Source organism: Manis javanica, chromosome 2 (genome assembly GCF_040802235.1).
Source record: "Manis javanica isolate MJ-LG chromosome 2, MJ_LKY, whole genome shotgun sequence".
In the NCBI taxonomy this organism is placed as follows: domain Eukaryota; kingdom Metazoa; phylum Chordata; class Mammalia; order Pholidota; family Manidae; genus Manis; species Manis javanica.
In genome coordinates, this window is record NC_133157.1 from 110,267,318 (window position 1) to 110,280,736 (window position 13,419).

General features: G+C 49.8%; 1 protein-coding gene across 3 annotated transcripts in view; it reads right to left on the reverse strand.

The window, feature by feature from the left end:
* PLXDC2 (plexin domain containing 2) overlaps positions 1-13,419 on the reverse strand; it is a 786,648-nt gene that overhangs the window by 252,422 nt on the left and 520,807 nt on the right. The window lies entirely within an intron of this gene.

Genomic DNA, 13,419 nt, shown 5'->3' on the forward strand with positions numbered 1-13,419 from the left:
CTGTGAAAAGTCTTGCTCAGCTCTTGGCCGTCCCTTCAGAACTGGCAAACAGTCATAGGGGAAATTGGCCCAAGACACTAGGCTACCTCCATGGGCCCCTCGCCTTCCCCTGACAGATCTGGTAGTTCTTCACTATCTTGTTAGCTCTCTGATACCTTCAAGACAATGGTTATTACTCACGGCCTATTTTTTTTCTTTTGTTGCATTCAGCAGAAGGATTTCCTAGTTGACATTTTAAACATGGAACTCATTAGCACTTATTACCATCAAGCACATTATATATATCTGTCACTTACTTTCTTCATTGTCATCTCACTCACTAGAAGGTAGGTGCCATGAGGGTGGTAGTTTCCATTTGTTTACTGTTCTACCCAAAGATCTTGAACCGTGCTTGGCATTTAACAGGTGCTAAACACATAGTTGGTGAATGAATACATAAATCTATTATCTGACTCTACAGCCACAAAGATTTACCCAACAAGCAGAAATTTGCATTTCTATTTTTGTAGAGGCATATGGGATGCAGAAAGGAAGATGATTTGGGCTAAGTTTCTGTAGTGAGTTAAGACAAAGTCAGGACCCAGGACTTCTGAGTAGCATTTCAGGGCACTTGCCCCACTAGCAGAGCTACTTTCTTATCTTAGGACCAAGGACAAGGCTGGAGCGGAGACATGGAGCAACCTGCTCATCAAATAACTGATGAAACTGAGAATTTCAGGGTCAGAAGTCATATGATTCCACAGGGCAAATGCAGGGAAGCAGGAAATCATGACTGTGTTTTTAAACTTGCTGTTCCGGGCAGTTCATCTGTGTCTCATCTCCAAAGGCACTAATTTATGAACTTTATTCTAGGCAAAAAATGAAGAAAATGTCTCTAAAACTGCCCAGAGAGCCACAGATTCTCTATAAAACCTCATTCCGATGGTGACAGAGATAGGGAGTTGGGAAATCAGTCGGTTTTCCAAGCCACACCAGAACAAACACATCAGGGGGTATTTAGCACGGGGACAAGAATCAGGTTTGAAGCATAGGCCAGGCCATGGGCCGAGCAGGCCCAGCGAGGGCAACGAGGAGGTTCCCTGGCCCACACCACTCCCGCCCCAACATCCAGTTGAGGAGTTTGCAACTCCAAGCCTTTGTGGGCAGGGAGAAGGCCACTCAGGGCTCTCCGCTGCTCCCGGCACCACACGAGCCCTGAGGGACTGCCTGATGTACCTGTCACACCCACGCTCATCTGCCCAGCCTGCCCTTCCCACGTGCGTGACCGACCTTCCATCCCCAGGTCACTGGATGTGAGTTAGGACCATGGGCTCTGAATTCACATCCACACAGGAGTCTGGTTCACATGTGCTGCTTAGATTAGTGGTGTGGTCTTGAGCCAATCACTGGACTTTTTTGCATCTTCCTTTCTTCAGCCATAAAATGGGGATAATAAAAACTACCTCATAGATTTTGTTTGGAGATTATACCAAATAAATATGTGAAGTGCATACTACAGGGCTGGCCCATAGTGAGAGCTCATTGAATACCTGTCATTGTTAATAGCACCACCTCTCCTAAAATTCTCAAATCTTCCCACTTCTCTTCTCGCCGCGGCTATTCCGACACATCGGCCACCACCAGCACGAATTCCTGCAGTGCTCTCCTCTCTGGTGCCCTTGCTGCCTGTCTCATCGCCCCAGAGGGCAGCCAGAGAGAACATTCTGAAGGGCACACCTGGTCACTATTCTGAGGAGCCCTTCTGCGGCACCCAGAGCTCTCTGGATGTGGTGCACACAGACAGCTCCACTTCCAGCCCGTGTCTGATCACTACCCTTCTCAGCAAAAGGACTGAACTTGTAGTCTTCCAGAGTACTAAACTCTTCATCACTGGGCCACTCTGGGGGACTCTCTCCCCCACTGACCTGCTCCCACCTGGACATTTCCAGCTCACCCTATCGTCTCAGCGTAGACAAAATATCCACAGGGAAACCTCCCCCATAGCAGTGCCTACCACCACCATTGCTGGCTATGTCACACCTGCTGTAAGAGACATACACCTGTCTGTAACCACTCCTAGACTTGGAGAGTGGGGACTGTTCTAGTTACTGTCTCATCCCCAGTACCTAGCACACTGCCTGGCACAGAAGAGCCACTTAATGAATGAATGACTAAATGACTGGTATCAGAACAAATTAATAGAATCATTGGCAAAACAGGACCTTGTGACTGACCTCTACTCCCTGTCAAAGAGTCTTCTGGGAACCAGCTCTCATATGAACCTCTTTGTAATTATTTTATTCCTGTTCCTAGCACAGGGGTTGCTAGAAATCCATAAATATTTTGTTTCCTAATTGCTTATCTGCACCTTAATCACATAGTAATTTTATTGTTATTGTTATTATCATTATTATTAATGGTGATAAATAAAACAGAGCATAAATGTATTTCCAGCAAAAAAACAATTGTGTGATTTAGAATTTTTAATTAATAATAATTGGGGTTTGTATTGAGCACTCTCTGCAAGAATGAATAATCTTCAGTGCCTCCCCCAGCGGGTTTGGTATCTAAATGTTCCATATTGTAATTTACATCCTGAGGGGCCCACAGCACTTAGAAAGCCATCAGTTCTCTAGTTATCTGGTTCTGATCAGCATCGCTTTCTCCAAATGAATGCATTTCAATTAAAGGAAGAATTTACCAGAGTAAATGTGAGGTGTGTATTTTGTGAATTATAGCTCTAACTTTAAATAAACACAAAACAACAAACATTTTTTGAGCTTCTGTGATATTCCAGCCTTTGAAGATAAGACAAAGAAGAAAAAGACCCAGCCCTTCCTCCAGGGGGACTGCAGGCTGGGAAGAAGGATGGACACAAAACTGAACAGTTCAACTGTGATTCGGGGCAATAGGAGAGACTTCACAGGGTGTATGGGAGTTTCTGGTATAGACAATAAACTGTAGATATGTTTAGGAGAGAATAAAGTAAAAGACTAAACCGTCCCATCAGGCACTGTCTTTTTAATGTTTACAGACACAGTTTTACTCCCTTCTGTATGGTAACATCTTCCAAATTATTTCTGTGCAATGCCTTTTTCTCCCCCAATCATCCCAGGAATGGACACGGGATATTGCTGTGTTTGTATAGACACCAAAAGATGACATTTTTGGCCAATTACTAATGAACCCTAGGCTGGAGCCTCACTTCTCCTCCCTCTCCATCCTGGGTCAATTCAAGGGTCCCTGGAAAAGAGAGAGGTGTATGAGCATCTAAATTGACCAAACAGCTAAACTGGGGAACAGTTCATAGTATGACAAAGCCTTGCTCACAAAGGAACAAATTCAGGGGCTTTTAAAGAATGAGGCATCGGTCTATGTATAATTGGATATCATTTGAGCTCAGGTGTTCAATTAAAAATATACTTCTCCTTTGGTCCACGACTAAAAAACTGAAATGGGTCACTAGTAGTCTCCTACCTCTTTTGTGCATTCCCCCTGCATTTCCCAATCATTTTCCCATCCCACCTCATCCCTCTGGCAGCCCCCAGCAGGAAGCAGGGGGAAGAGAATCTTGTCTGGGTCGAAACCCCACCCCTCTATGCCCCGTGTGCTTTGGGCAGCTGGCTGGCACTCTGAGCCCTGCCTGTTGGTGGGTGGCTCTGCTCTAAACTGCTCCCCTGCAGCTGAGGAACTAGGATAGCATCTGCCGTGTAGTGTGGGTCCAGCAAGTGTCTTGCTGCCTCCTTCCCTCCGTGCCATGCCCATAAGTGCCCACTGCCCAGGCCACTGTAAGTGGTGCTCCTCTTCCCCTCTGTTCTTACTGTGGTTCAGCTTTAGGAGAAAAACTCTGACAAAACTAACTCATACCAGGCAGTGAATGATTTGTTCCCTCAGGAGGCAAAAGCTGCTAATTGCATTTTGTACAAAAAGGAATTACATAAAGTGAACCTTTAATTGTTAAATTGGTCAGGCTGAACACAGAATTTTGGGCAGATCCCTCACAGTGCTTTCTGGCAATGCCTGACATGGTGCCTTAGATCTGGCGGCTAGACAGATTAGAAAATCAGCCAATGGCAAGACAGTGACAGAGCAAGTCACAGGAAGGGCAGCCCCATGAGAGGATCCTAAACAAGTGAGGTCACAGAGGACCCCTGACCTCTCAGCATAGCCTGCCAGGGAGGAGGCCTCCTAGTCATATGGAGCACTTACTGTGAGCAAGGCGTTGGTTTTGCAGCTGAAGCAGGGCCTCTGTCCATGCCACCTTCCTGACTAAGGAATGTTCTGGAATCAATCTCTCCCTCCTCTCCCTCCTCTCACACACACATACACACAACACATTCATTCACTTTTGCACACACTCACCCTGACCCTTAGCCCCATATACTCTAACTTGGCCTTCAAGGAAAGTTTTCCCCAGTTCCTGAAGATTGGTAAAATTTTACAGAGCTGAAGTACCTGAGAAGAAGGAAGGTTCTGGATAACTTTTCCATTTTTGTGATGGTTTTTTGCTCCTTCTTTCAGGCCCAAGGCTAGGGTATGTGTCAGCTTGCATGGGCATTTTAATCAGTAAGGATTTACATGTTCTGAAAACATGAGCAAAATTAGTATCTCTCAAAAACTAAGGAAAGATAAAAGGCGAGGGGCTTCCTCCCCGGTCCCTCACAGAGGGCTGAGGTCCCAAGGGACCATATCCTGTAGAGGGCCTGGGCAACCTCTCGGGGCTTCCTGCAGCAGCGACCCTGTGCAGTATGGGAGTCCCCAACAAGAAGCAGGGCCATACTGTCCTCCAGCCAGTGAAGACTCACTCCTGGTCTTATTGAGTAGGGATACCAGGTCAGGCTGGATCAGGCTTGACTCCAGCAGGCAGGACCATCAGCTGATGGTCCCATAGGACCTTCCTTCACCATTACAGGGACCTGGCCTTGTGTCTGCAAATGGTCGAGGGGACAACTGCTTACCATCCCTGGGTGGGCAGAGGCATGAGTCAGGGTGGGGAGCCCATGCCAACATCTAGTCAAAGAGCAGAGAGGAGGCAGTGTGGGAAATGGGGGGACGGAGACAAGTTCAAGTAAGCGGTCCTCTCCAACCTCAGAGGGGTAGGGTGGAATTCATGCATATTTTAAAGTTCTCTTTTCTGATCTCATCCCTGCATTGTGTGTGTGTGTGTGTGTGTGTGTGTGTATGTATAAATGCTGAACTCCAATGACCTACAGGGACTTGGTCTTTCCATTTTGCAGATGGGCACCCATTGCTCCAGGGCCCTGAATCCTCAGGGCATGTTCAGTGTCAAAACCAGAAGGAAAAGCTCTCAGTGTCCACCTCCAGCCCTCCTGCTGCTGCCTGGAAGGGACACTGTCTCCCAGGAAATATGCTGCTTTCATCATCGTCAATTCTTTCCTCTAGTGACACCCCTGTCCCAGTGGGACCACTTATCAGCAAGCCTTGTCCCCAGCAGCAGCTGCTCAGTTACGGAGAGGAGAAGTGATAGTTCAGCTGCCCAGTGATCCTGCGTTCAGACGCCTCATGCTGGATGGCAACAGGGGCCCCACTGGGGCTACTCAGTCCTGGGCACTGAGGACCAGGCCCAGAGTAGGATTACCCACCAGGCACCCGGGTCTGAACCCATGGAGCTGACTTCATGGTGCTGTGGCCACCTCACCACAGTCCAAGCATCTCCCCTGGGCACAGTCCCCTAGGAGGAGCAGGGACAATGCTGGGTGGCCAGGGGCTGCCCTGCAAGACCCATTCCTGCAATGAGCTCCACAGTGGGCTGAGAAAGACTCCTTTCCCTCTACAGCTGCATCAGGGCCTCTGATAATGAGTCCACTGGGGCTCCCTGGTTGGGTGACTGCTCGCCAGGGCCGGGTGAATGTTAGGCAGGCCTGGGGGGGGCTCAGTGGAGTGGGCACTCAGATGCGTTCATTAGCTTCCTGGACCCCAGCACCCGAGAGAGGACGTTCTCCCCGGCCACACATACTCTATCTCCCTCTTTCAGAAAATCAACCAGGGCAGATTCTTCTTCCTGACACCCCAGGGCCTTTCAAGAGGGTTGTGCCTAGGGGCCCACCTATAAAATGAGGGCTGGGTGGGAGACTGTGAGGCTTCGCCAGCTCTGGAATCCCTGATTTTTGTCCTGAGACACAGGGCTCAGGGCCTGTCCCATATCTCCAGAGAATCCAACAGCCCAGAGCCAGGCTGACTTCTTCAAGGCTCCCTGCTCTCCCGACCCCTCCACCCCAGCCTCAGTGCCTCAGTGTCCGGCCCAGGAGCGCCCTTGACTGCTGGCTGGAGCAGAGCAGCAGGTAGCGGGGACTCCTGCAGGCTGGGCTTTCTCCCTGTTCCAGGTCCTGCAAATTCCACCCAACCTTACCATTGACCTCAGGCTTGCTTTCTTAAGGCCTTGCTTGCTCTCCGGGGTGTCACTACCCTCACCTTGACTCACCTGAGGAGAGGCACTGTCCTGATCTGTGACCTTGCCCCAGATCACCCACCACTGAGCAGACTCAGAGGGCTGCTCATTCCATACCAGCATCTCAGTCACTGATTAGCAAGGGCCATGATGTCCTTTCCTGGGAAATCAGAGGGGTCCCTGAGTCACCGAATTGCTGGTGCGTCCAAGCTGGTCCAGGCTGGGCAGACCCTCTCCCACTTCCTGATCTCTCTCTGAGCCAGTGGGTGTGGCCGCCAGGGGCCAGGCCTGGGTAGCTTCTGAGACCCAGCCTCACACACCTCCAGGTTGTTCCCTCTGACTCAGGGAGCAGGTCATTGGGAGAGTACCCTGAAGTTAAGGCAGCATTATCACTTGGAACAGCTACCAAGAGCTGTTCTTTGGCTGGGAGGGATGGCCACCTGCTTATATGCCATGGCCATGGCTTTCCTGACCCCCTCAGGTGCTTCCTGAAGGTAGCCCACTGATCTTGCCCAGGACCCTGGGCAGGGTGAGAGGAAGGCATCCCGGGTGAGGCGGACAGGCTGATTCAGGGCCAGCCTTGGGCTGACCAGGACAGAATGTCTCCAGAAGGCCTCTGTGCAGCTGCCACCACCCGTACTGTTACTAAGAAAAGCCCAAGGAGAAGGGGTAACATGACACGCCTGCCCTGGACAGGTCCTGAGGCTGGGGGAGGGGTGCAGATGACTCAGGAGCTGCTCTGGGAGGCACAGGGATGATGTTATGGCTAACTGTCCAGCACTGCTGTCCCCTTGTTTGTTAGGTGAAGAGGCCCTGTGCTCTGGGTGTTTCCAAAATCTGCAGAAATGAAGCACGGCCTGGCAGGCCTCCAGGGTCCCAGAGCAGTGGACCCTTGCTGGTACCTCTTGTGAGTGAGCTTCCCCAGGGCCACGGACTCTGCTCCTTCTGCCTGCCTCAGCCAGCCATGCACCCTCCTTTGGACCCAGGGCCCTGACAGCTTTCTTCACTGCATGATGCTGAAGCAGCAGCTATATACTGAGCGCCAAGTTTATCTGACACTGGGGAGGCTTGGATGAGTGTCTGGTGTGGCCCACGAAAGGTTGGGGCAGGAACAAGACATGCTAGGAGGGTGGAAATCCCTGGAGACAACAGGGAAAGTCATCTGGGGAGACCCAGTCAGCCAGAGTGGTAGGTTAGATAGCCCAACAACCAAAGGCGCACTGTTTAGTGGGGAGGTTGTCATGGATGAATGTTTGTGTCTTGCCCAAATCCATATGCTGAAATACTAACCCCTAAATTGATAGTATTAGGAGGTGGGGCCTTTGGGTGGTGGTTCCGGCATGAAGGGGGCCCCAGGAATGTGATTAGTACCCTTATAAAAGCGATCCCAGAGAGCTCTCTTGTGCTCTTTCTGACATGCGAGAAGACAAGTCTACAAGCTGGAAGAAATAAACTCCTGTAGTTCACAAGCCTCTAGTCTATGGTCTGTTTCTTAGAGCAGCCAGAACTGGCTCAGAGGGGCAGTTGTGTTTCTCACTGGGCATCTCAGAGTGGACAGTACGTTCCCCCCACATTCCAGGGGTCTTGCCTAAAAGAATTTGTTTTTGTGTCAGAACTAGAAGCTGGAAGGAAATCACAAATGAGATGGGGAGCGTGGCTCAGTTCTCCCAGACCCTGGTTTGGCCCTGAATTCCCTGGGGACTGAGGTGATCCCTAAAGAGGACCTTTGTCTGAGGGCAGAGACCCCCAAGGGCATCATTCACAAGCACAGTCATGGCTTACTGAGACCCCAAGCCTGCCAGGGCTGTCCTGTGGCGAACATGGAGAGCAGGCGCTTAGCGCAAACTCCCGTTCCAGTGGGGGAATATTGCTCCCTTACAGCCATATAAAATACTTCATCTCATTTAACCACCATTAGCAAATTATTAATATAAATTCACACACCCAGAGTGAAATCGCTGAACTTGGATATTTTACTATCAAGGACGCCTTCCTCCCAATCAGAGCCCATTTAAAATGTGTGTGAATTTTATCAGCCTAGTGATTCTTGCATCCCCATTTGCTGAGCCCAATAGCTCTAGAAGATGTTTATAAGCTCTTCTCCCTTTTTGATGATGCTTTCTGTCCAGTTTCTGAGTGTGTGTGTTCACAGGTAGGCACAGCATAGTAGAATGGCCAGGAGCCCAGACATTGGGGTCAGGCTATAGATTTAAACTCCAAACAATTTGAACAATGGCTAGCTGTAGATGAACTCTCCTAGGCCTTAGTTTTCTTAGCTGTAAAATGGGAATAATGATGCTTATGTCATAGGGTTGTTGTGAGGTTTACATGAGATGAGGCAAAATGCCCACTGCACTGTCAGACATGCTGTGGGCATTCAGTAGGTGAAGGCAGTTATTACTCTCAGCCAAGCAAAGGTGCACAGGGTCAAAGGTGGCTCTTGGCCTCTTCTACTCTCTGACCTGATGACAAGAATTGAGGCCAGGAGAAGACGCTGGCAGGAAGGGTTTGGTGCAAGCTAGGCCTTTTTCCACCTCCCAGCCTGATGGGTCCCCCTCTTTCCTTGAGCTCTGTGCTGTCTGGTGGGGATGCCCCATCTGGAGAACATCTCATTTAAGAAGGGTCCCACATGTCACATCCAGGAGTCAGAGGAGGCAACTTCCTCAAGAGGGAAAAACTGTGCAACATCTGAGTTGGTGGAGGAACTTGGCCCCCAGCCCTGCCTGATGAGCATGGACATTCAGTTTGGGATCCTGTGGGCAAAGGTGCTCATTAGATTAGAGAATGGAGCCATGCGTGCCCAGTGCCCAAGCTGGAAGACCAAGGCCTGCCCACCTTAGAGGCTGAGTCTTTAAAGCTGCTACCTTTTCTTTCTCTCTACCCATTTTTGAACAATACATTACTTAATACAGACCAGTCTGAATGACTTTCTTCTTCCCTTAGATCTATGCCCATAAAAGGATGTCGTGTTGTCCAGACTGCCCATAATTCATTATGCTGAATTCCCTTCCATCTGGAGGCTTATACAGTTGTGGAAAAGCTGTCACTATAATCTATTTTCACTGCAACCTTTTATGAACTAGCCTACATTTTTATGTCAAAAATTTATCTTAATGGCCTACAGTTCTTACCTCCAATTATTTTGGTGTCACCAACCTCCAACTCGGGATGTGTTCCAGCTAATATGTGGGAACAAAGTCCCTCTTCACTCCTACCCTGGCCCCACACTTAAAATATGGAGAAGCTTTGTGGTACATTGTGGCACATCCCCTGAAGCAGCACACACACACATACATACACATTCATTGCAGGATGTGAGGCGGGCCAGGTCCTCTGGGGTGAAGCCTAAGGGATGAGGAATGAGGAGCCCTGAGCAGCTGAGCCCAGAGAAGCTCTGTGTAACCAGCACATGGAAGAGGACATGGCACCTGCTGCCATGCAAAGAGCTGGACTCATTTCCTCTTTGTTTTTAAATTACAAAAACAATACACACATTTCCTGTCCACACAACAGAAAATGCTAGAGGGAAAAAAACAATGTGTACTATTAGGAGTGAGTACCAGCATCCTCATTTAGAATTCCTCTTGTCCTCACTTCCCCAAAAAATGTTTACAAGTATATACATGTAAAATATATACTTACACATGTAAATAAATACTTATATTTTCTGCATTAAATGTATGTATTATATAATATAAAAAAAATTTAAAGATATTTCATGACTTTTTAGCAGTTGATAATTGAAAAGGTGGCTAAAGAAAGCAACGTTTCCCTCCATGCTTTCTCTGTGACTACTGACGGGAAAGCACTGCTTTCCTCATTTGAAGAACCCCTTGACATTTTCTACTACTACTGTGACATATTCAAGGGTGTTGCAGCTTCTCCACTTAATAGATGAGGAACTGGGGACCAAGACTCGCTAAGAGACTTAGGGAAGGGCAGGGACACTCCTGGGCCTTGAATCTAGAATCTGAAGCTCAGCCAATGCCCTTGCCCCCACCTAAAGCTGGTGGAACTGATGTACTTTTCTCCTCACTGTTCTCTGACGTTGAGAGACCTAACCTTCCCTACTTCGCTTGTCCCTGCCTGTCCTGGAGAAGCTGCTTAAATAACAAATGCTCCTTAGATAGGAAAGAATGCCCGGAGAGGATTCCAGAGGTTTCCTGGGACTCTTCCTCAGCAAGCTGGCCTCCTGAGGGGCATCCTGCCTGGCTGGCTTTCTCAACCTTCTGGGTCTGAAGAAAGCTGCCTCCGGGATCTGGCAGGTGAAGGACCTCAAGCCTACTTTCAGTGCTGGCCACTTGAGCTGTCAGGCTCCCGTGCCAGCACTGCGGGGAAGGCAGCCACAGGAGCCTGACAGCTAAAGTGGCCAGCACTGCGGGGAAGGCAGCCCTGGGACCTGGCGTGACGAAGGCTCCCCATCACAAGCAGAGTGTGCTGCGGCCCAGGTCTCTGTTGCAGCCTTCCCCTGGGCCACTTACTTTGCAAGTGATCTTGGCAAACGAACTTCCCTGGACCTTAGTTCTTTCATCTTAAAATGAGGATGGTATATCTGCCCCACAGGATTTGATGTAAAATGTGTGCAAGGCACCTACTCATGCTGGCAGGCAGTAAAGACACAGTAAATGCTAACCATCATCACCATTGCTCTTATCGCCAAACTTGAGTATGCTCAGTCTGGTTATTATTGTCCCTGTGATGTGACGCCGTTTCCCCCACACCCTGCAGAGCTGCCCAGATAACTTTCTGACGCCTTCAAATCCTGCAGAAGCAAGTGCTCCCCAGATCAGAAGAGAGGTTTTCTCCCGGCACTGGGTCCAGAGGAGGGCTCCACAGGCAGGGTGGGGGAAGATGCAGTTCCACAGAAGACTCTTGTCCCTTCTCCTTAGAAGAACCTACAGGGCTCCCATGTGCTGCCTTGGATGGGCAGCCTGTCAGAGGCAGAAGGGACCTTAGAGATGCTTGTGTTAGAAGGGATGCACAGTAAATTTGCAGCAGAGCCTGGGGGAGTTTGGTGCTAAGGCACTGGGACTTGACTCCAGGACCATTTTCCTCTTGTGGGGCCTCCCACCAGATCAAGCCCAAACTCTCAGCCCAGCATTTGAACCTCTAGCCTCCTTCTCCCCATTCTCTGCTGGTCCCATCTGCTCCTGCCAGGCTGGTGTCTTCTGAGCCATCCTGCTGCCCCTCGACCTGCCCTTCTCAGTCTCTGCCACTCAAGCCCATTGGGCCCAGCTGCCATCCAGAAGGCCATGTCTGCTGTGGCTGGAAACCCACTCAAAGTGGCCTCATCTCATTCTCTGACCTCCTTGCCTAGTTCTGCCTCTGCAGCCAGACTGAGGGTCCCTGAGGGCAGGTGCTGTGCTGAGCAGAGGAAACAATTCCCCTGTAAGAGGCTTGAACCTACTGTGGACCCTCAGCAAACATGTTTTTGAGCATTAAGAACTGGCTTTCCGATTCTAAGTAGGAGGTACCATCTCTTCCCAGTTATGTGACCTCAGGAAGGATCCTCAATCTCTGGGTTTCCATCTCCTCTATAAAACAGGAGAAGTGGAAAACAAAAGCCTAACTGCATGTGTTTGAAAGGAAGCCTCCCCTGAAAAAATCTTTTTAACATGTGGGTCTGGATTTCAGGGGGAGCCCATCTAACAAAAGCAGGGCCCCCTGCATAAAGCAGCAAGAGGTCCAGCTCTGAAAGGTATTTTATTTCCCTTTTCATTGGGAAGAGACTGCACCATTAACTCTATTTGATTCTAAATGCAGCCCTGAGACTTCCTGCATTCCCAGGCACCTATCTTGCTGGTTCTAATCCAGAAGTACCACTTAAATTAGTGCAATGAAGAAGAAGAAAGAAAATACGAAAAATGGGTAAAATATGCACCCGGAGTCTCCTATCTATTTCTGTCCTCCTGGGGGAGCCTGTGTCTGAGATGGAGAAGAGAATTTTGCTGTTCTAGGTAAGAGGTGGCTTTGCTTTAGCGTGGAAGTCTTCCTAGCTCTCTAGAGAAGCTCACAGGAGAGAAATTAGAGGTGTGCTAAAGAGCCCCCCCACCCCACCCCGCTCCAGGAGGGACCCAGCCAAACACGCCGCATTCTTGCTAACACAATCTCATCTTCTGTCACGGAGAAGGATGATTCAGTGTGGGCTCCATTTTCTGCTTAAATTTAAGCCACGCTCTGTGCAAGGACAGTGTGGCACAGCCTCTGATTAATCACGGTGAGCGTCTAGCCATTCTGTTTGGTTATGAAATGGGCTCCTTCCTCTCCCTGGGGACACAGGCACCAGGACACAAAGAACTCTGCTTGGAGACCAAGTCTGGCAGGAGCTGATTTGTAGCTGGAGCCTGGATGAGAACTCAAGAAAACCCCCGCAGAATGAGGCTGGCATCATTTAGATTTAATACGGTTTTAACCTGCTAATAGCCCTAGGGGATGGGGATGCAGCTGGCTGGCTGGGTCTGAGTAGAGGGCACCAGGGTATGAGGCCACTGCCCTGTGCTGCCCCGGCTGGTGGGCCAGGTCTTCTATTCCACATTAAGCAGCTCAAACCACCAAAGGGCCCAGCTTCTCCATGGCAACCCCAAACTGCCCGCTCATTCCCAAGGCTATGCTGGCAGCAAACGTGGAGCCGGCGCCATGGTCTGGTGTCCCAGAGACAATGGGAAGTGTGAAAATGGTTCCTGATTGACCGCCAGCCGCATGCTGGGAATGCTTCCGAGGGTGAAGACAGCCGAGGGTTGGCTGGGATGGCCATAGGGAAGCAGGGGAGAGCGATTCACAGACAGGGAATCAAAATTCGTGGGCAGCTCATAATTTACAGACCCAGCAGCCTCCCTGAAAGAGATGAGGATCTAGGTGGAAGAAAAGGTGGGAGGGACGGGAGGGGCAAAGGGGAGGGGGATCCCACGAGATTCAGTGACCCCAGGGGGCTGGATTCAATCTCCTGGCTGCCTGTTGGGAACACTGCCCCGAGGCAAGACTGGGCCTCTGCCCCAGAAAGTCAGGATGCCCTCCGCCTCCACCAGGACACA